Raw genomic sequence first — 23,993 nt, forward strand, 5'->3', positions numbered from 1 at the left:
TCCATAAAAACCACATGAGATATAGCACTCCAATTCAGAGAAAATAGATGCTAATAAAGTAATCCACCTCCTCTAAGCTAAAGATTCATTCTCCTCACAGTTAACATTATTCACTCTCAAAACATTTGCACTGGGAAAGGCCAGGCTTGACAACAGGCCACCTACATCATTTGCGGGGACTCTTGTTCAAAATCAGGGAAAAATGGCGTTAAAAGGCTGGGCGATGGCCGGGCGCGGTGGCTCACGTCTGCAATCCCAGCACTTTGGGAGGCCGAGACGGGCGGATCACTTGAGGTCAGTGGTTCGAGACCAGCCTGGCTAATGTGGTGAAACCCCGTCTCTACTAAAAATACAAAAATTAGCTGAGCATGGTGACGCGCATCTGTAATTCCAACTACCAGAGAGGCGGAGGCAGGAGAATAGCTTGAACCCAGGAGGCGGAGGTTGCAGTGAGCCGAGATCGCGCCACTGCACTCCAGCCTGGGAGACAGAGCAAGGCTGTCTCAAAAGAGAAAAAAAAAAAAGCTGGGTGCGGCGACTCCCGCAATTCCAGCACTTTGGGAAGCCAAGGCGGGCGGATCACTTGAGTCCAGGAGTTTGAGACCAGCCTGGCCAACATGGTGAAACCCCGTCTCTACCAAAAATACAAAAATTAGCCGGGCGTGGTGGCATGCGCCTGTAATCCCAGCTACTCAGCAGGCTGAGGCCCAAGAATCCTTTGAGGCCAGGAGGTGGAGGTTCCAGTGAGCGAGGATCGCGCCACTCCACTCCAGCCTGGGCGACGGAGCAAGACTGTCTTAAAAAAAAGAAAAAAAAAAAAAGTCGTCAAAAGCAGTAAAATATAAAGCTTTTTCCTTTTTTCTGTATCTCTCGACTATTTCACGGCGTTTTTTTTGAGACGGAGTTTTGCTCTTGTCGCCCAGGCTGGAGTGCAATGCCGCCATCTTGGATCACCAGAACTTCCGCCTCCCGGGTTCAGGAGATTCTACTACTGCCTCAGCCTCCAGAGTAGCTGGAACTAGAGTAGCTGGGATTACAGGCGTGAGCCACCACGCCCGGCTAATTTTGTATTTTTAGTAGAGACGGGGTTTCTCCACGTCGGTCAGGCTGGTCTCAAACTCCCGGCCTCCCAAAGTGCTGGGATTACAGGCGTGAGCCACCGCTCCCGGCTCTCATGGGTGTTTTTTAAATTTTATGTTTAATGTCGTTCTGAGTAAAGGAAAATTAAAAATTTAAATTAGCATGACTTTTACCATTCACCCTTATACTGTACAATCCCAGTTTTACATGCAGATTATTAAACCAAGTGTGGGGCCCTTCTGAACATCCATGAAGGCAAGCCTGCCCTGGTCAAGGTTAGGTTTCTGAGATAACCCGACTCGAGGTAGAGAGAAGGTCAAACCTTCAAATTCCCAATAAAGCAATGATTTGTCAAAATTTTATCTTCAAGTTAAGTGATAAATCCAATCTATAAAACCAACCACTTTGAAGTAGGCTCTTCCTTTTACTATGTTAATCCTGTCCAACTTCTATTATTCTGCCTTTTTACAAAACACAAAAGCATACTCTGAAAAGACAACTGATATTGGACTAGACGATCATAAATTTAATAAAACACCTAACTACTCAAAACCATTTGTTAGCTAAAAATAACAATGTACCCAAAAATGCTTCTTTTTCACTTTTTGTGGACCATTTAAGCCAAACCATTTTGGATCATTTTTACTTGGCACATCAAAAACATAGAAATGATCCATACTGATCTGTTACACATATAAATTCTGGCAAAATAAATTCAATTTTCAAACCACAAATATTTACTATCCTATTCTTTCCCCAAATTAATCAGCAATGAAGAGTGAAAGTTAACATCCTCTACCACTGATAAACTGTGACTCTAAGCACCTACTACATGTGATGATTAAAAATGAGAATCAAATTATATAATTACATTAAGTGCTAAAAAGTTGAAATGTTCTATACATTTCTAGATCTATTAAGGATTACTGAAACATGAATGCATTGATAAGCTCTTAACCAATTTTCAAATTAGTAGAAGTATTAGAGCATCCTGCTCCCTAGATATGAAAAACAGGCATTAAAATTAGGGTATGTATGTCTGCAAGGCATTTTCTAAATTACCACTTAATCAGATCAACAAAGGCAAACAAATTCGGAAAACAGAAAAGACTAAACAAATGTAAGGTGTTAACTAAATATTCAGAGTAAGAAAAGGGGCCTAAAGCGGCCTACAACGATGAAAAGCAAAGCGCCTACAGTAACGTTACATTTGAATTAAAGAATACCGTTATTTAAATAAGCAGTTAGCACTTCGTAGGAGGAAGGCCAAGCAACGTGACTATTATAGATCTATGGATTCACAGCACTGCTTTACTATTATTCCGTACTTATTTGCTTTTATTTGTAATATAGAAATAAAGAGGCAGCAACAGTTAGCCACTACATTAACCACTCTAGCAAAGGTTACTTTAAAAAACGGCCTTGAATTCTTACAACACTCTACAGTTAAGGATTATTTTCACATATATGACCTCATATAGTCCTCTCAACCCTGCGATGTTGGTACTACCGACTATATTTCATAGATAAGAAACCGAGGCTCGGTACGCGATTTTTTCTCAGAGTCACCCAAGTCGAACCCAGACCTTCCGATTCCTAGTTTTATGCCTCGCATTTCGCATAGTTCTATTTCAGGCATAAATTGAATTGTTAAAGGGAAGGAACGGGTTAGGGAAAAAATAATCATGGTACCTGCAGCTGTGTGCTGCAAAAAATGGCTGAATTATGCTTCTTCCTTTTTCTTTCTCGCTCTCTCTGGGGAAAAAAAAAAAATTACATTTCAAACAATTTAAGTAAACTCAAAGACAAATGAGGTCCCGGCGTCTACCCAATGTTTGACTTGGGTCCGCGTAGAGAGGGCCGGCGAATTCGTGCCTAGCTCGGGGTCGCGGGCGAAGCCCGGGCTCCGCAGGCCGGCGGCCAGGGGCGGCTACGTACCTCGGGGGGTCCTGTCCAGCCTCTAGTGGACGGCAGTCTGCATCAGGAAGAACCGGGCCGGCGGGCCGATGGGTGGGCGGTCGGGCGCCGGGACGGCACTCGGCAGGCTTCTCGGACGTCTACGAGCGGCCGCTGCCGGCACGAGCCGGGTCGCTCCGGCGGGGCACGAGCGTGCTCGCCTGCAGCACCCTCTGGATAAGTCCTGGGAAAGAAGACAGCGCTGAGTCGCGAAACCAGACAGTCGGGCTCCGCACGAGGCGGCGCGGCGTCGGGGCCCGGACCGACCTTGCCAACGCCGGGGGCCTCGCAGCACCCGGCGGGGCTCGGCGGGAGGGCCGACTGGGGCCGCGGGCGGGGGAAAGGGCTGGGGGGCAGCAGGCAGAGACAGAAGCACCAGAGAAGGTAGCGTCGAGGACGGCGTCTCCGAGCTTCTGCCCCGAAGCGCGCCGAGCCTCGGGATCACCCACGCCGGGGGTGGAGGAAGGCGGGAAAGGGGCGGGGAAGGGGCGGGGCGTGCGGGGCCACGAGCCGGGGGCCGCTCCGGGCCGCGCGCCCCCTGCGGGCCGCGGGAGCCGCCCGGGGCCCGCCCAGGGAGGCGGGGCTGGCCGGCACGGGGCCCCGTGCGCCGTCGTCTTGACGCGGAAGCCCGCCACGCTGGGAGAGAGGGCGGAGGGTGGGAAGCCGTTGGGGGCGGGGAGCTGGCCCGGGAGGCCCCCCTCGGCCCCTGCTGGCGCCCCGAGGGGGCCAGCCTGTGGCCTGGCGGGTGTTTACCTTCCCCCTGGTCGAGCGCCAATGCCGCCATCTTTCAGCCTAAAGCGCGTCACTTCCGGCGCCACGGGAGCGGGAGCGGGTGTGGGAACGGGGGTGGGGGGCTGGCGGGGAAGGCTGTCCCGCGCCCGCGGCGCCCCGCGTCCCGGCTGCCGGCCCGCCACGCCAGCGGTTTCCCACCGAGGAAAACAGGCGACCGGGCGTCGCGGCCCCAGACTGGGCCCGACGCAGCTTCCCCCGCGGCGCCGCCGTCGGGGCTGAGGACACTCAGCTGCCCTCGTCCCCTTGGTCCCTCTCCGCCTGCACGAGCGATGGGCCCCGAGCCACTGAGGTGCGCCCACCCTCGACAAGTTGAGGGCTAGGAAGCCAGGAAGGTGTCTTTTTGCATCTTGGCCACGGTAGGGGTGGGGGAATCGGGGACAACGTGGAGGGAGCTTTTCCATAGCTACCTGTTATAAAAGTGACTAGATCTGCGCCAAATGACATCATTTTTGTAAGGCAACTTGCAGTGGATTATTGCGTCACTGTCCACTTGGCTTGCTGCACAACAATTACACGTTTCAGAAATCGATTTCCCAGGGGTGGGAAAATTCATAAAAAATTGCATGTCTGCACCACCCGGAGATAATGCCGGATTTAAAAAAGCTGTTCTGTCTCCACTTGCGTCAAAATAAGAACGAACATTCAGAGGGCAGTGATTTTTGTTGTTCATTTTTAACACATCAGCTGTAGAATTCTAGCTAGTACTTTTTAAATATTACCTTTTCTTGACTTAAGAATATAAAACTAGACTATAGGACTGGTTTGTAAATGTATTATGGCATCTCTTTGTGGGAAAAGTGTAGATGACGGAAATACACAGTTGGAAGCCCGTGATTCTACAATTAATCTTAAATTAGGGCATCCATTGCCCATAGCAGATCCTAAAGTGAGGTATTTCGGCTTCCCCCACCCCCACCCCCCGCCGCCATTTTCTCTCTAGACCAATATCCCGATGAACTTTCCGTGAGAGGTGTCGCTAAAAGCGATCATTATCTCTTTCTAGCAAACTCGAACATTCTATCTTTCCCGAGGCCAAAATAGCACACGGTGTACTGTTTTGCTGAAGTAGACTACTTCGTGGGAGAGATAACAGAATCACCTCAATCTTTTGGAAAAAAGCTTCCTTATTCCGATTTAAACTTACAAGCTTAAAAAAAACTAAGACACAGAAATTCCCAAGTTGTTCACACTTTCTTTCCATCTTTTCCAATAGCTCCTTTAAGATATTTCTGTTCATTATTTTAAAATCCCTGCTTGCTGTATTTGCATCTGTGACTATATGACAAATTACCCCAGAATTTATCACATTACAACAAAATTTTAAAAATTAAACCATAAACTTTAAAAATGCATACATTCCACTTCTGAATATTTAAATTTTCATACAGTATTCCCGAACATCTAAACGCTGAATTTGGATTTTTGTACATTAACTAACAGACATTTTAAGCTATACATTACTATCTGGCACTGACCTGTCTAAAGAGAGGCTTCTGTTCTTCATTCAAGCAAGAGCTGAAACGTTTCTGCGCTCTGTGTACCAGGTATAAATGTAGTGAGTGATGTCATAGCCATTGTGTGATCACCGTGCCCCCCACCCCTCCTTATTTTGACATTGCAAGGTCTCATATGGGGAATTTCAAATGTGCTTTTTTGGATAGTTATTGTAGTTTCTAAAACTGCTGTGTCTTTCAGTCAATCTATACGTTTACTATATAACACCCCCCCCAAAGTTATCTTCAATCAATGATGCCTCTTTCACTCTTATTTCTTATTTTCATGTTGTTGTTATTATTTTTTGAGACGGTCTCACTCTCGGCCAGGCTGGAGGGCAGAAGCATGATCACAGCTCACTGCAGCCTTGACCTCCCGGGCCCAAGTGATCCATCCGCCTCAGCCTCCCGAATAGCTAGGACCACAGGCGCGTCCCACCATGCTCGGCTAACTTTTCTTGTTTTTTGTTTGTTTGTTTGTTTTTGTTCTTGTTTGTTTCTGAGATGGAGTCTAACTCTGTTGCCCAGGCTGGGGTGCAGTGGCACATCTCGGCTCACTGCAACCTCCACCTCCCGGGTTCAAGCAATTCTCCTGCCTCAGCCTCCCGAGTAGCTGGGATTACAGGCGTCCGCCACCACGCCCAGCTAATTTTTGTATTTTTGGTAGAGACGGGGTTTCACTGTGTTGGCCAGGCTGGTCTCAAACCCCTGACCTCACGATCCGCCCGCCTTGGCCTCCCAAAGTGCGGGGATTACAAGCGTGAGCCACTGCACTCCAGCTCGGGCAACAGAGCAAAAACTCCGTCTCAAAAAGAAAAGAAAAGATATTTTAACTTTCCCCACCAATTTCTGGACTGTAATGGGAGTCGTTAAATACCTTGAGAGTATCCTTTCACACTGGTAGAGTCCCACTGAGGCAGATGGAAGCAGTCTTTTCTTTCCCCTGTAGCCTAAGTATTTGAGAATACACATTCCTCAATAGCTATCTAGCAGCCAGCGAGGTCGGAAGTATGCTAGAGGCTTGGGCCTGGGAGTGCTGGTGGAGTTGGAATAAGGTTCCTCCCCAGGGGTTCTGAGGATTTAGGATACTGCATACCCTCCTCCTCCCTCCTGTTTTTGTTTTTTAAGAAATTCAGGTCGGGCGTGGTGGCTCACGCCTGTAATTCCAGCACTTTGGGAGGCCGAGGCGGGCGGGGGGTTGGGGGAGGGAGGGTGCAGCAGGGGGTCATTAGAGGTCAGGAATTGGAGACCAGCCTGACGAACATAGTGAAACCCCATCTGTATTAAAAATACAAAAATTAGCTGGCGTGGTGGCGCGGACCTGCGGTCCCAGCTACTCAGGAGGCTGAGGTAGGAGTATGGTTTGAGCCCAGGAGGCAGAGGTTGCGGTGAGTGGAGATTGCACCACTGCACTCCAGCCTGGGCAACGGAGCTAGAAGCTGTCTCAAAATAAATAAATAAATAAAGTTGAGGCTTTTCAGAAATTCCCAGTCTGCGGTAGTTGTCTTGGTAATCGCTTTTCTTTTTACTTTTTATTATTATTATTTATTTATTTATTTATTTATTTTGAGACGGAGTCTCCCTCTATCACCCAGGCTGGAGTGCAGTGGCATGATCGGCTCACTGCAACCTCTGCCTCCCAGGTTCAAGTGATTCTCCTGCCTCAGCCTCCCAAGTAGCTGGGACTACAGGCACACACCACCACACCCGGCTAAATTTTGTCACTTGAGTGGAGATGGGTTTTCCCATGTTGGCCAGGCTGGTCTCAAACTCCTGACCTCAAGTAATCCATCCACCTCAGCCTCCTAAACTGCTGGGATTACAGGTGTGAGCCACCGCACCCAGTCACCCCATGATCTTTCCACTGTACCGTGTTATTATATTAATTAACATAGTAAATGATCTTCACATCGTTGTATGTTTATTCCTACTTAATTCCATAAACTGTTGGTTTGCAATCTACTATACTATTTAGTTATTCATTCCATAAGTATTTGTGAGTGCCTAGTACATGCCAAGTCTTGTTCTACCCACTGGGGATCCATCAGTGAATAAAACATATGAAAATTAGCCCTTGTATGGATTACACGTGTCAGCCAATAAACAAAATAAATAAGCAAATTATGTGGCCTGTTAGAATGTGGTAAATGTGGCTGGGTGCGGTGGCTCACGTCTGTAATCCCAGCACTTTGAGAGGCTGAGGTGGGTGGATTACTTGAGTTCAAGACCAGCCTGGCCAACATGGGAAACCCCATCTCTACTAAAAATACAAAGAAATTAGCCAGGCGTGGTGGCGCATGCCTGTAATCCCAGCTACTTAGGAGGCTGAAGCAGGAGAAGTGCTTGAACCCAGAAGACTGGGCGAAAGAGGGAGACTTTGCCTCAAAAAAAAAAAAAAAAAAAATATATATATATATATTATTTTCATAGAAGTTTTAATGACTTATGAAGTTGTTTCTAATATAATCTTATGTGAAAATGCAGGACAAAAAAAACAATAATTGCACTGATCGCAATAACACTGACCCCTCAGAGGCAGTTTTCTGTTGACTCCTTATTTTCCTGAGTATGGGTCACACTTTGCTGTTTCTTTGTACATCCTGTTTCTTTTAGATAATATGTTGTAGCAACTCTGGACTCTTCATTAACCCACTCCCAATCCAGGTGGTGGTGGGGTTTGCTATTTTTAGATTTGTTGTTTGTGTGGTGGTCAGCCTGGACTAATTCTGTGGCATCTATTCCCCCAATCAGAATGTGATAAATGCTATGGAAAATAACAGAGCTTGGGAAGGGTGTTCCAATTTTAACTGGGATGATCAAAGTAGGAGGTATCATTTGAGCCTCGACTTGAATGAAATTAGGGACCAGAGTGTATAAAGCCTGGTAGGCAATTGTAAGGTCTTTGGCCTGTGAGAAATTGAGAACCACTGGAAGGTTTTGTGAAGAGGACCAATATAATTTGACACTCAGGCTGCTATGTAAATAACAGAATTTAGGTGGACTAGGGCAGAAGCAGGGAAATGGGTTAGGAGACTATTACGATAATGGAATGGAATGGGATGGAGGCAACAGTGGAGATGGTAAGAAGTGCTTAGACTTTGCAAATATTCTGGAGGAAGAGCCAACAGGATTTCCTGGAGGTAGGGATAAGGGAAAGAGAGGAGTCATGGATAACATCAAGGTTTTCCGTCCTGAGCAACTGGAAGGATGAAATTGTCATTTCCTGACATCGCAAAGACCTCAGGAGGATCAGTTTTGAAGGGAGTGGGGAGGAAGGAAAAGCTGCAAGGACTGGGCCCAGAGGCATGCCTGGGCTAGGGAGCCATCCTGGAGAACAGAGAGAACTGGTTCTAGGAGATCAGACAAGAGTTTGGAATGCTACAAGCTACAGAGAAAGTTACTGGAAGTTGCTAAACATCCACTATCAATAAAAGATGCAATGAATATTGCCATTTTAACGGAATATATTTACCTTGAAACATGGTGTAGACAATGCCCCCTTGTAAATGAAAACCTTAAAAAGAAAGTAATCATCTTTGTGCTCCTTATGAACCAATGAAAAATAACATTATGCTTCAGCTTCAGTTATGAGATTATCAAGGGGCTGAGTGTACAGCGAGGACTGGGCTTTGGGGCACAGCAATGTGAGGGAGTCATCTGGGACAAGATAGGGGACTGTCAAGGAGACAGAGAAGGAGTAGCCAGTGAGATAAGAGTAAGACAAAGACTGTGCTATGCTAAGCCAGATAGAAAAATACTGTAATTGCTAAACATCCACTATCACTATCAATGAAAGATGAAATGAATGTCACCATTTTAACTAAATCTATTTACTTTGAAATGCAACTTAGACAATGCCTCTTAGTAAATAAAAATGTTAAAAGGAGTAACATACCCCCTTTCCCAAAATTAATCATTAAAAAAGTTTTTTTTTTTTTTTAAAGAGATGAGGTATCCCTCTGTAGCCCAGGTTGGAGTGCAATGGTGTGATCACAGTGATCATAGCTCACTGCAGCCTTGAACTGCTGAGCTCGAGGGATCCTCCTGCCTCAGTCTCCTGAGTAGCTCAAAATACAGGCTTGAGCCACTGTGCCCAGCAAAATTAATCACTTTTAAGTTATGAACCAATGAAAAATAGCACTATGGTTTAGAAGCCTCAAGATACGAGCCATATATTCTTTTTGTTTGTTTGTTTGTTTGTTTTTATGAGATGGAGTGTCGCTCTTGTTGCTCAGGCTGGAGTGCAATGGTGCAGTCTTGGCTCACTGCAACCTCCGCCTCCTGGGTTCAAGTGATTCTCTTGCCTCGGCCTCCCAAGTAGCTGGGATTACAGGCACCCGCCACCATGCCCGGCTTATTTTTTGTATTTTTAGTAGAGACGGGGTTTCACCACGTTGGCCAAGCTGGTCTTGAACTCCTGACCTCAGGTGATTTGCCTGCCTCAGCTTCCCAAAGTGTTGGGATTACAGGCATGAGCCACCATGCCCAGCCCAAGCTAAATGTTCTTAAGTACTGCACTTCAGTAGATGTGTACCCAAACACGCACACATTCTAAGTGTGAGTGCCAGAGTTGAGGTGAGTAGCAGGAATAAAGAGCTGCTACATGGTGTTGTATGACGAAAGAAGTGGAAAAATAAGAAAGAAAGGAAGGGAGGGAGGGAGGGAGGGAAAGAAAAGAAAGAAAGAAAAGGAAGGAAGGAAAGAAAGAAAAAGAAAGAAAGAAAGAAAAAAGAAAGAAAGAAGGAAGGAGGGAAGGAGGGAGGGAGGGAAGGGAGGAAGGGAGGGAGGGAGGGAGGAAGGAAGGAAGGAAGGAAGGAAGGAAGGAAGGAAGGAAGGAAGGACGGACGGACTCACTCCAGTAATTACTGTTGCCGGCAGCACAACTTCAGGGTTTGGGGACTGTGGTTAAGGATACAGACAAGATTGAATGTAGGCTCTTAGGTTATTTATTGATTCTAAAACTAAGTTCTTTTAAAAATGCAGTGATGGCCGGGCACGGTGGCTCACGCCTGTAATCCCAGCATTTTGGAAGGCTGAAGCAGGCGGATCACAAGGTCAGCAGTTCGAGACCAGCCTGGCCAACATGGTGAAACCTCGTCTTTACTAAAAATACAAAAATTAGCCAGGCGTTGTGGCGAGCGCCTATAATCCCTGCTACTCAAGAGGCTGGGGCAGGAGAATCGTTTGAACCGGGAGGCAGAGGTTGCAGTGAGCCGAGATCATGCCGTTGCACTCCAGCCTGGGCGACAGAGTGAGACTCCATCTAAAAAACAAAACAAAACAAAACAAAAACGCAGTGGCTCATGCTTGTAATCCCAGCACTTTAGGAGGCAGAGGCGGATGGATCACTTGAGTTCAGGAGTTCAAGACTAGCCTGGCAAACATGGTGAAATCCCGTTTCTACTAAAATTACAAAAAAATTGGCTGGGCGTGGTGGCAGGCACCTGTAATCCCAGCTACCCGGGAGGCTGAGGCAGGAGAATTGCTGGAACCCAGGAAGCGGAGGTTGCAGTGAATTGAGATCACACCATTGCACTCCAGCCTGGACGACAGAGGAAGATTCCGTCTCAAAAAAAAATTAAATTAAAATTTAAAAAACTAAAAAACAGTGAGGCTGGGTGCAGGGGCTCACGCTTGTAATCCTAGTACTTTGGGAGGCTGAGGGGGGCGAATGGCTTGAGCCCAGGAGTTTGAGACCAGCCTGGCAACATAGGGAGACTCCATCTCTACAAGAAATACAAAAAATTAGCCCAGCGTGATGCTGTGAAGTTGTGGTTCCAGCTACTCAGGAGGCTGAAGTGGGAGGATTGCTTGAGCCCGGGAGGTCAAGGCTGCAGTGAGCCGTTATTGCACCACTGTACTCCAGCCTGGGTGACAGAGTGAGACTCTGTCTCAAAAAACAAAACAAAACAAAAAAACAAATAAAAACCTAGTGACTGCAAAACTATCTCTAAGACAGAATTTCTTTCTAGATACAGGGCAGAGAGGGACTTTAGGTAAGTCAATTCTGGCCTCCTCAGCTTTGTGTGTGGGTAGTGGAAGAGAAAGTAGGGGTATGATTTCACACATAGACGTCTGGGCACAGGCCTGGACAAAAGGAGGGGTGAATTTCATGCTGTCTTAGGGACTTGGGAGAAGAGGCAGCACTGTCTTGGTGAGGGAGGTGAGAATGTTAAGCATAGGTGAGGCAGGATAGCCCTCTGTGTTTGGAGGTTTTTTGTTGTTGTTGTTGTGTTTGAAACAGAGTCTTGCTCTGTCGCCCAGGCTGGAGTGCAGTGGTGCGATCTCGGCTCACTGCAAGCTCCGCCTCCCGGGTTCACGCCATTCTCCTGCCTCAGCCTCCCGAGTAGCTGGGACTACAGGCGCCCACCACTACGCCCCGATTTTTTTTTTTTTTTTTTTTTTTTTTGTATTTTTAGTAGAGACAGAGTTTCACCGTGTTAGCCAGGATGCTCTCGATCTCCTGACCTCGTGATCCGCCCGCCTCGGGCCTCCCAAAGTGCTCGGATTACAGATGTGAGCCACCGCGCCTGGCCAGAGGTGTCAATATTGTCAAGTGATGGTTCTTCCCAATTGATCTACAGATTCAAAACAATTCCCATTAAAAATCCAGCAGGATGGCCGGGTATGGTGGCTCACGCCTGTAATCCCAACACTTTGGGAGGCCAAGGCGGGCGAATCACGAGGTCAGGAGATCGAGACCATCGGGCTAACACGGTGAAACCCAGACTCTACTAAACATACAAAACATTAGCTGGGTGTGGTGGCGGGTGCCTGTAGTCCCAGCTACTCGGGAGACTGAGGCAGGAGAATGGCGTGAACCCGGGAGGCGGAGCTTGCAGTGAGCCGAGATGGCGCCACTGCACTCCAGCCTGAGCGACAGAGCGAGGCTCCGTCTCAAAAAAAAAAAAAAAAATTCCAGCAGGAGAGCAGGGTAAAACTTAATTGGGTGTGATGGCACATGCCTGTAGTCCCAGCTACTCAAAAGGCTAAGGCGGGAGGATCCCTTAAACCCCAGTTCAAGGCCAGCCTGGGGGGAACATAGCGTTACCCTGTCTTAAAAATTAAATGGCTACAGGGTTTCAATTTTGCAAGATGAAAAGGTTCTAGAGATCAATTGCACAACAATGCACATGTAACTAACACTACTGGCCGGGTGCCATGGCTCACGCTTATATCCCAGCACTTTGGGAGGCCGAGGCAGGCGGATCACAGGGTCAGGAGTTTGACACCAGCCTGGCCAACACAGTGAAACCGTCTCTACTAAAAATACAAAAATTAGTTGGGCATGGTGCCAGATGCCTGTAATTCCAGCTTCTTGGGAGGCTGAGGCAGGAGAATCGCTTGAACCTGGGAAGCGGAAGTTGCAGTGAGCCGAGATCATGCCACTGCACTCCAGCCTGGACGACAGAGCTAGACTCCATCAAAAAAAAAAAAACCAAAAAAACCCAAAAACTAACACTACTGTACAATTAAAAATGGTTACGATGGTAAATTTTTACCACAATAAAAGAAAATCCAGCAGGCTTTTTTCTTCTTCTTTTTTTTTTGGAATAACAAATGTTTATTCAGAAATGGATAAGTAATACATAATCACCCTTCATCCCTTAATGCCTCTTCCTCTCCTTTTGCAGAGGAGACACAGATGGGTAATGTAGGGGCATGGGAAGTGGAGGAGGACACAGGACTGGCCCACCACCTTCTCTTCCCTGTCTCCCAAGATGACAGCTTATAGAGTGAAGGAGGAAAACCGGTCCCCTCAATGTACCAGATGGTCACCTACAGCACCAGCTCCAGATGGCCACGTGGCTGCAGCTGGGCTCAATGAAACTCTGTGACAACCAGAACATACCTGCTTTGGGATTAGAGGGAAGGTAAAGCCATGCAAGCAGGATATTTACCATCCCTACTCTAAGCAGAGTCCAAGCAGTGAGCCCCTTGTTCCCAGTACCTGAAAAACCAGGTCCTACTGCCTTCTGGATGCTCTGTTGGGCCAGGAAGGGTAGTGTGGGAGGAATGTCTTCCAGCTCCTTATAAGAAGTCTGCACCCACTTGAAGAGGTTAAGAGAATAAAAAGCAACATTCTTTAAAGAACTGGAAGTGGAGCACCACCAGGTCCCTTCCTTGAACTTTCCCGGCCTGAGCAGCCTCAGAGCCTGCAGACTGAAGCTGGGTTCAAACCCCGGGTCCTTCCTGCCTGACAGACTGACCTCTGGAAACATGAGTCTCTGGGTTTTTCTTCACTGGGCTAGCCTCAAGCAAGTCTTGGGAACTCTAAGTGTCTCCAGCATGCGCCTTTCCCAGCACTTGCTACTGATTTTGCAGAGCTCCCAGAACCCTGCTCCCCAACTGGCTCCAGCTCTGCCAGCCTAGATTCCCTTCACTCCCAGCAAACCAGCAGGGGACCACTCAGTGACACCAGGGGCAACACTGGCCTGGTCATTCAGGGACTGCTCCTGGGCTCTATAGTTTTGTCCCAACTGCCTCCAGCAGGCTTTTTTATAGAAATTCACAAGCTGATCCTAAAATAGATATGGAAATGCAAAGGCCCCAAAAATAACCAAATAATTTTGAAAAAGAACATAGTTAAAGGACTTATACTTCCCAATTTCAAAATGTGATATAAAATTACAAAAATCAAAACAGTGTGATACTGGTATAAGGATAGACTTATAGATCAATGGAACAGAATTGACAGTCCAGAAATAAACTCTTTTTTTAATGATCCATTTATTTTTGACAAAGGTGCCAAAGCAATTCAATAGAGAAAGTGTAGTCTTTTCAACAAATAGTGCTGGGACAACTGGATATCCACAGGCAAAAAGAGAGATGGACTTAAACCCTCACCTTGGCTGGGTGCAGTGGCTCACACCTGTAATCCAGGCACTTTGGGAGGCCAAAGTGGGCGGATCACCTGAGGTCGGGAGTTCCAGATCAGCCTGACCAACATAGGGAAACCTCGTCTCTACTAAAAAAAAAATACAAAAATTAGCTGGGCGTGATGATGCACGTCTGTAATCCCAGCTACTCGGGAGGCTGAGGCAGGAGAATCACTTGAAACCGGGAGGTGGAGGTTACAGTGAGCTGAGGTCGCGCCACTGCACTGCAGCCTGGGCAACAGAGCCAGACTCCGTCTCAAAAGAAAAGAAAAGAAGCCGGGCGCGGTGGCTCAAGCCTGTAATCCCAGCACTTTGGGAGGCCGAGACGGGCGGATCACAAGGTCAGGAGATCGAGACCATCCTGGCTAACATGGTGAAACCCCGTCTCTACTAAAAATACAAAAAACTAGCCGGGCGAGGTGGCGGGCGCCTGTAGTCCCAGCTACTCGGGAGGCTGAGGCAGGAGAATGGCGTAAACCCGGGAGGCGGAGCTTGCAGTGAGCTGAGATCCGGCCACTGCACTCCAGCCTGGGCAACAGAGCAAGACTCCGTCTCAAAAAAAAAAAAAAAAAAAAAAAAAGAAAAGAAAAGAAAAAAAAAAACAAACCTCACCTCAAACCATACACAAAAATTAAGTCAAAATGGATCACATACCTAAATATAAGAGCTAAAACTACAAACCTTTAAGAAGAAAACATAAATATAAATCTTTGTGACCTTGGGTTAGGCAAAGTGTTCCTTTTTTTTTTTTTGAGATGGAGTCTCACATTGTCGTCCAGGCTAGAGTGCAGTGGCGAAATCTCAGCTCACTGCAACCTCCTCCCCCGGGTTCAAGAGATTCTCCTGCCTCAGCCTCCCAAGTAGCTCAGATTACAGGTGCCTGCCACCATGCCTGGCTAATTTTCTGTATTTTTAATAGAGACTGGGTTTCACTATGATGGCCAGGCTGGTCTCGAACTCCTGACTTCGTGATCCGCCCTCCTCGGCCTCCTGAAGTGCTGGGATTACAGGTGTGAACCACCGCGCCTGGCCCAAAGTGTTCTTATATATGATACCAAAAGCATGATCCATAAAAAAGAATATAAATATATAAATTGACTTCATGAAAGTTAAAAACTTTTACTCTTCAAAGACACCAGTAAGAAAATGAAAAGACAAACTACAGACAGAGAAAACATTTACAAATCAAATATCTGATAAAGGACTTGTATCCAGAATATTAAAAAAAACAACAACAAATCTCTTGCAACCCAATATTAAGGAGGTAAATAACCCAATTTAAAAATGGGCTTGGTGCGGTGACTCATGCCTATAATTTCAACACTTTGGGAGGCTGAAGTGGGAGGACTGCTTGAGCTCTGGAGTTCAGGACCAGCCCGGGCAATATAGTGAGACCCTGATTCTATTTCAAAAAATTTTTTTAATTTTTCAAAAAAAAATGGGCACCCAGCTGGGTGCAGTAGCTCACACCTGTAATCCCAGCACTTTGGGAGGCTGAGGCAGGTGGATCACTTGAGCCCAGGAGTTTGAGACCAGCCTGGGCAACATACTGAGACCTTGTCTCTACAAAAAAACTTAAAAATTAGCCAGGCATTGCGGCACACACCTGTGATCCCAATTACTTGAGAGGCTGAGGTAGGAGGATCACTTGAGCCTAGGTGGTTGAGGCTGCAGTGAGCCGTGATTATGCCACTGCACTCCAGCCTGGGTGACAGAGCCAGACTGTCTCCAGAAAACGAAAAAGAAAAGGGCACTAGCCTGGGCAATATGGCAAGATCCCATCTCTACAAAAAAATCAAAAAATTGCCTGGGCATAGTGGCATGCCTCTGTACTCCCAGCTACTTGTGAGGCTGAAGCGGGAGGATCATTTGAGCCCAGGAGTTCAAGCTGCAGTGAGCTATGATTGCACCACTGCACTCCAGCCTGGATGACAGAACTCCCAGCTACTTGTGAGGCTGAAGTAGGAGGATCATTTGAGCCCAACAGTTCAAGACTGCCGTGAACTATGATTGCTGCATTCCAGCCTGGATGACAGAGCAAGGTCCTTTCTCTAAAAAAAATAAACAAATAAAAATAAAAGTAGGCGAAATGTTTGAATAGCCATTTTACCAAAGAAGAGATATGAATGGCTTAATGAGTACATGAAAAGATGCTGAACACGCATTAGTCATTAAAGAAATGCAAATTGAAACCACACTGAACTGGTAGGGTGGCTCATGCCTGTAATCTCAGCACTGTGGGAGGCCAAGGCAGGAGGATTGCTTGAGGCCAGGATTTTGAGATCAGCGGAGGCAACACCGCAAGACCCCTTTAAATCTTTCCTTTAAAAAAGAAAAAAATCCGGGCACGGTGGTGGCTCACGCCTGTAATCCCAACACTTTGGGAGGCCGAGGTGGGTGGATCATGAGGTGAGGAGATCGAGACCATCCTGGCTAACACAGTGAAACCCCGTCTCTACTAAAAAATACAAAAAATTTGTCAGGTGTGGTGGTGGGTGCCTGTAATCCAAGCTACTTGGGAGGCTGAGGCAGGAGAATGGCGTGAACCCAGGAGGCGGAGCTTGCAGTGAGCCGAGATCGTGCCACTGCACTCCAGCCTGGGCGACAGAGTGAAGACTCCGTCTCAAAAAAAAATTAAAAAAAATAAAAAATAAAAGCCACTAGAATGACTATAGTAAACGAAGAGACAATTACAAATGTTGGTGAGGGGCCAGGCGCAGTGACTCATGCTTGTAATCCCAACACTTTGGGAGGCCAAAGCAGGCGGATCACCTGAAGTCAGGAGTTCAAGACCAACCCGGCCAACATAGTGAAACAACGTCTGTACTAAAAATATATATTAAAAAAAAAAAACAAAACAAAACAGTAGGGCATGGTGGTGCACACCTGTAATCTCAGCTACTCGGGAGGCAGGAGAATCACTTGAACCTGGGAGGCCGAGGTTGCAGTATGCCGAGATTGCACCACTGCACTGCAGCCTGGGCAACAGAGCAAGGCTGTGTCTCAAAAACAAAACAAAACAAAAAACAAGTGTGAATGAGGATGTGGAGAAACTGAGTCTTCTTCATATACTGCTGGTGGGAATGTAAAACGATACAGCCATTTTGGAAAACAATTGAAATGTTTCTCAAACTTTTTTTTTTTTTTTTTTTTTGAGATGGAGTCTCACTCTGTCTCCTAGGCAGGAGTATAATGGCGCGATCTTGGCTCACTGCAACCTCCGCTTCCAGGGTTCAAGCAATTCTTCTGCCTCAGCCGCCAGAGTAGCTGGGACTACAGACGGCCACCGCCACACCTGGCTAATTTTTGCATTTTTAGTAGAGACAGGGTTTCACCATGTTGGCCAGGCTGGTCTTGAACTCCTGATCTCCGGTGATCCACCTGCCTGTTGGGATTACACGGGTGAACCATTGCTCCCAGCCTGTTTCTCAAACTATTAAACCTAGATTTAACACAGGACTCAGCAATTGTACAACTAGATATTTACCAAGAAAAATGACAATATGTTGTCATAAAAACTTGCACACAAATGTTCATTCGCAGAATTATTCACAGTAGCCAAAAACTGAAAACAATCCAAATATCTATTCAACTGGTGAATGCATCAATAAAATGTGATATGAAATTTTATTCAACATCATGTTCATACATGCTACAACATGGATGAACCTCAAAATCATTATGCTAAATGAAAGAAGTCAGACACAAAAGACCACATGTTATATGATTCCATTTAAACGAAATGTCTAGAAAAGGCAAATCTTTAGAGGAAGAAAGTCCATTAGTAATTGCCTAGGACTGGAGGTGGGAACAGGAATTGAATGAACATAGATGCAAAGGATTTCTTTGGGGTGATGGTAATGTTCCAAATCTGGATTTTTGTGATGGTTGCACAACTCTGTAAACTCACTAAAAATCATGGAATTGTGTATTTAAAATTGGTGAATTTTATTTTATTTATTTTCTGAGACTCAGTCTCACTCTGTTGCCCAGGCTAGAGTGCAGTGGGGCGATCTCAGCTCACTACAACCTCCATCTCCCAGGTTCAAGCGATTCTCCTGCCTCAGCCTCCCAAGTAGCTGGGATTACACTCGCGTGACACTTTGCCTGGATAATTTTTTGTATTTTTAGTAGAGATGGGGTTTCACCATGTTGGTCCAGGCTGGTCTCCAACTCCTGACCTTAAGTGATCTGCTCACCTCGGCATCCCAGAGTGCTGGGATTACAGGCGTGAGTCACTCCACCTGGCCTGAAATTGGTGAATTTTATAGTACGTAAATTTAATCTAAATAAAGCTGTTTTTTTAAAAAAAAACAAAAACGAAAAAGAGTATACTCATACTTGACTATGAATCCCACCTCTGCTACTTACTAGCTGTAGAATCTTGGGCATGTTATTCAAACTTTCTAGGACTGTTTTCTCACCTGTAAAATGGGAATAACAATATCTACCTCATTGGATTTTGTGAGAAATAAAGTTAATACTTATTCGGGTGGTGCCAATAATTAACCATTTTTTAAATTACTAAGCATTTTATTTCCTATGACTTTTCTACTTCCAATAAATGTTTCTGACGATGAAGCATATTATTATTCTGCCTATTGACAATGGATTTTATTATTATAATAATTATTATTATTATCTTTGTAGAGACGGAGTCTCGCTCGCTCCCCCAGGCTGGAGTGCAGTGGCGCAATCCCGGCTAACTGCAACCTCTGCCTCCCAGGTTCAAGCAATTCTCCTGCCCTAGCCTCCCGAGTAGCTGGGACTACAAGCGCACACCGCCACGCCCGGCTAATTTCTTTTGTATTTTAGTAGAGTCGGGGTTTCACCGTGTTGTCCAGGCTCGTCTGGAACTCCTGAGCTCAGACAGTCCGCCTGCCTCGGCCTCCCAAAGTGCTAGGATTACAGGCGTGAGCCACTGCACCCGGCTGGATTTTATTATTTATTATTCATTTTTATTTTTGAGACAGGGTCTCCTCTGTTGCCCAGGCTGGAGTGCAGTGGCTCGACCACGGCTTACTGCAGCCTCAACCACCTGGCTCAAGCAATCCTTCCACCTCAGTCTTCCTAGTAGCTGGAACTACAGGAGAGAAACACTGCGCCCAGCTAATCTTTGTATTTTTTGTAGAGATGGGGGTTTCCCTATATTGCGCAGGCTGGTCTGGAACTCCTGGACTCAAGCGATCCTCCGGTTTTGGCTTCCCAAATTGCTAGGATTACAGGCATGAGCCACCACGCCTGGCCCAGATTTTTTTTTTTTTTTTTTTTTCTCTGAGACAGGGTCTCACTCTGTCACCCAGCCTGGAGTGCATTGGCGTGGTCTCGCCGGATTTTTTTTTTTTAATATATATAGATAAAATTCACATGTCGTAAGATTCACCCGGTTAAACTGTACAATTTGCTGGTTTTTAGCATATTTACAAAGATGTACAATCATTGCCACTATATAAATCCCCAGCATTTTAATCACCTCAATGGGTTTTTGTAATTGGCTGGTATATTTAGAATGGGGCTGGGCACGGTAGCTCATGCCTGTAATCCCAGCACTTTGGGAGGACGAGGCGGGCAGATCACGAGGTCAGGAGATTGAGACCATCCTGGCTAATACAGTGAAACCCCATCTCCACTAAAAATACAAAAATTTAGCCAGGCGTGGTGGCACACGCCTGTAGTCCCAGCTACCCGGGAGGCTGGGGCAGGAGAATCGCTTGAACCCTGGAGGTGGAGGTTGCAGTGAGCCGAGATGGCACCATTGCACTCCAGCCTGGGTAACAAAGCAAGACTCTGTTTCAAGAAAAAAAATATATATATAGAATGTAAGATTAAGGCCTGGCACGGTGGCTCACGCCTATACTCCCAGCACTTTGTGAGGCTGAAGCAGGCGGATCACTTAAGGTCAGGAATTTGAGACCAGCGTGGCCAACAATGTGAAACCTTGTCTTTACTAAAAATAAAAATTAAAAAAAATTAGCTGGGCCTGGTGGCACACACCTGTAATCCCAGCTACTTGGGAGGCTGAGGCACGAGAATTGCTTGAACCCAGGAGGCAGAGGTTGCAGTGAGCTGAGATTGTGCCACTGCACTCCAGCCTGGGCAACAGAGCACGACTCTGTCTCAAAAAAAAAAAAAAAAGAATGTAAGATTCAACGGAATACCTCCAGTTTGCACCATCACTTAACTAATGCATGCATTTACTGAAACATGACTTCCTATTTTAGGTAAATTGTTGTACCTAAAATTTACGTGATATAAAACACATATTCATTTAAATTTTACTTAAGTATTCAATGAACACACAGATAACCTAAATTCTTTTTCTTTTTCTTTTTTGAGACGGAGTCTCGCTCTGTCACCCAGGCTGGAGTGCAGTGGTGCAATCTCAGCTCACTGCAACCTCTGCCTCCCAGGTTCAAGTGATTCTCCTGCTTCAGCCTCTCGAGTAGCTGGGATTACAGGCATGTGCCACTACGCCCAGGTAATTTTTGTATTTTTTAGTAGAGACGGGATTTTGCCATGTTGGCCAGCCTGGTCTCAAACTCCTGACCTCGAGTGATTGGCCGGCCTCGGCCTCCCAAAGTGCTGGGATTACAGCATGAGCCACTGTACCTGGCCCAGAAAACCTAAATTCTTATTTATTCACTTCTCCTTATTTTTGTTTCCGGTGTGAAATAGCTGTTTATAAAAAACAAACAACCCCATTAAAAAGTGGGCAAAGAGTGGCTCAAGCCTGTAATCCCAGCACTTTGGGAGGCCGAGGCGGGTGGATCACGAGGTCAGGAGATCGAGACTATCCTGGCCAACATGGTGAAACCCCGTCTCTACTAAAAATACAAAAAAAAACTAGCCGGGCGTGGTGGCGGGCGCCTGTAGTCCCAGCTACTCGGAGGCTGAGGCAGGAGAATGGCGTGAACCTGGGAGGCGGAGCTTGCAGTGAGCCGAGATCGCGCCACTGCACTCCAGCCTGGGTGACACAGCGCGAGACTCCGTCTCAAAAAAAAAAAAAAAAAGTGGGCAAAGAACATGAACAGACACTTCTCAAAAGAAGACATACATGTGGCCAACAAACATATAGAAAAAAGCTGAACATCACTGATCATTTGAGAAATGCAAATCAAAACCCCAGTGAGATACCACCTCACACCAGTCGGAATGGTGATTATTAAAAAGTCAAAAAACAGCTGGGAGTGGTGGCTTATGCCTATAAGCACAGCACTTTGGGAGGCCAAGGCGGGCGGATCATGAGGTCAAGAGATGGAGACCATCCTGGCCAACGTGGTGAAACCCCGTCTCTACCAAAAATACAAAAATTAGCTGGGCGTGGTGGCCTATGCCTGTAGTCCCACCTACTTGGGAGGCTGAGGCAGGAGAATCACTTGAACCCAGGAGGTGGAGGTTGCAGTGAGCCAAGATGGCGCCACTGCACTCCAGCCTGGTGACAGAGCAAGACTCAGTCACAAAAAAAAAAAGAAAGAAAGAAAGAAAAAGAAAAAGAAAAAGTAAAAAAACCACACATGCTGGCAAAGTTGTGGAGAAAAAGGAATGCTCTTTTTTTTTTTTTTTTTTCTTTCCAGTTTGGTGACGGAGTCTCGCTCTGTCGCCCAGGCTGGAGTGCAGTGGCGCGATCTCGGCTCACTGCAAGCTCCGCCTCCCGGGCTTACGCCATTCTCCTGCCTCAGCCTCCCGAGTAGCTGGGACCACAGGCGCCCGCCACCTCGCCCGGCTAGTTTTTTGTATTTTTTAGTAGAGACGGGGTTTCACCGTGTTCACCAGGATGGTCTCGATCTCCTGACCTCGTGATCCACCCGTCTCGGCCTCCCAAAGTGCTGGGATTACAGGCTTGAGCCACGGCGCCCGGCCAAGGAATGCTCTTACACTATTTGTGGGGGTGTAAATTAGTTCAACCTTTGTGGAAGACAAAGTGGCAATTCCTCAAAGCCCTAGAGCAGAAATACCATTAGACCAAGTAATCTCATTACTGGGTATATACCCTCCAAAATATAAATCATTCTGTTATAAAGATCCATGCACGCATATGTTCACTGCAGCACTATTCACAATAGCAAAGACATGGAATCAACCCAAATGCCCATCAATGTAGACTGGATAAAGAAAATGTGGCACATATACACCATGAAATACCATGCAGCCATAAAAACGAACAAGATCATATGCTTTGCAGGGACATGGATGGAGCCGAAAGCCATTATCCTCAGCAAACTAACGCAGGAACAGAAAACCAAATACCGCATGTTCTCATTTATAAGTGGAAGCTGAATAGTGAGAACACGTAGACACATGCGGGGGAACAACACACACTGAGGCCTGTCCGAGGGTTGGGGGTGGGAGGAGGGAGAGCATCAGGAAGAACAGCTAATGGATGCTGGGCTTAATAGCTAGATGATGGGATGATCTGTGCAGCAAACCACCATGGCACACAGTTTACCTGTGTAACAAACCTCCACATCCTGCGCATGCACCCCTGAACTTAAAAGTCGGGAAAAAAAAAAGAGAGGTAGCAGAGAAATTACCACCTTAATGAATTCCTTTCTTCACTTCTCATGTTGCGCCTCACTTTCCCTAATTTTCCTCGTTTTTTTCGTTTATAATATTTATTTCCTAAATAATCTACCTTGATGAGTATTTATAAGTGAGTGAGCTTGGCTTCTCAGTATTCGTCATTGTGGCTTTCATACTATCCTTTCACTTCTCCTTACTATACTTTTGCATAATAGTTGTCTAATAAGTGTTTATGGAAATAAATTTATTGCAAACAAAAGAAATAGCACTTTATGATAAAATCTACAGAAATGCATGGCGATAAACAACAAAAAAAATCACTCAACTGGTTTTTTTTTTTTTTTTCTGAGATGGAGTCTCGCTCTGTCGCCCAGGCTGGAGTGCAGTGGCTCGATCTTGGCTCACTGCAACCTCCGCCTCCCGGGTTCAAGCAATTCTCTGCCTCAGCCTCCGGAGTAGCTGGGATTACAGACGCCCGCCACCACGCCTGGCTAATTTGTGTATCTTTAGTAGAGACCGGGTTTCACCATCTTGGCTAGGCTGGTCTTTAACTCCTGACCATATGATCTACCCGCCTCGGCCTCTCAAAGTGCTGCGATTACAGGCGTGAGTCACCGAGCCCGGCCTCAACTGCTTTTTAACACGACGAAAAGTGGTTTAAGAATGTCTCAAAAATCTTTAAATTTGAAAATACCGATTGATCAGTAATCGGGGTTTTCTTGGATCCGCTTCTTTTTTTTTTTTTTTAAATTATACTTTAAGTTCTAGGGTACATGTGCACAATGTGCAGGTTTGTTACATATGTATACTTGTGCCATGTTGGTGTGTTGCACCCATCAACTCGTCAGCACCCATCAACTCGTCATTTACATCAAGTATGACTCCCAATGCCATCCCTCCCCCCTACCCCCTCCCCATAATAGGCCCCGGTGTGTGATGTTCCCCTTCCGCTGATCTCATTGTTCAATTCCTACCTATGAGTGAGAACATGCGGTGTTTGGTTTTCTGTTCTTGCGATAGTTTGCTGAGAATGATGGTTTCCAGCTGCATCCATGTCCCTGCAAAGGACATGAACTGATCCGTTTTTATGGCTGCATAGTATTCCATGGTGTATATGTGCCACATTTTCTTAATCCAGTCTGTCACTGATGGACATTTGGGTTGATTCCAAGTCTTTGCTATTGTGAATAGTGCTGCAATAAACATACGTGTGCATGTATCTTTATAGCAGCATGATTTATAATCCTTTGGGTATATACCGGATGTGCTTCCT

General features: G+C 46.3%; 1 protein-coding gene and 1 long non-coding RNA gene across 2 annotated transcripts in view; both read right to left on the minus strand.

The window, feature by feature from the left end:
* The window catches only part of KLHL15 (kelch like family member 15), a 49,137-nt gene extending 43,787 nt beyond the window's left edge, over positions 1 to 5,350 (minus strand). Inside the window, exons 1-2 of the mRNA XM_025373623.1 lie at positions 5,304 to 5,350; positions 3,019 to 3,220 (exon numbers count right to left, since the gene is read on the minus strand). The gene's annotated coding sequence lies outside the window, so the exon portion shown is untranslated. The remainder of the gene's footprint in view (positions 1 to 3,018; positions 3,221 to 5,303) is intronic.
* Positions 5,351 to 12,871: 7,521 nt separating this feature from the next.
* On the minus strand, positions 12,872 to 13,342 carry LOC112615845. Its single transcript, XR_003117482.1, has 2 exons — positions 13,273 to 13,342; positions 12,872 to 13,173 (listed from the first exon to the last, which is right to left on the minus strand). It is a non-coding gene; the product is annotated as an uncharacterized LOC112615845 (long non-coding RNA).
* Between the last annotated feature and the right edge of the window lie 10,651 nt (positions 13,343 to 23,993).

The sequence above is a fragment of the Theropithecus gelada genome, chromosome X (genome assembly GCF_003255815.1).
Source record: "Theropithecus gelada isolate Dixy chromosome X, Tgel_1.0, whole genome shotgun sequence".
In the NCBI taxonomy this organism is placed as follows: domain Eukaryota; kingdom Metazoa; phylum Chordata; class Mammalia; order Primates; family Cercopithecidae; genus Theropithecus; species Theropithecus gelada.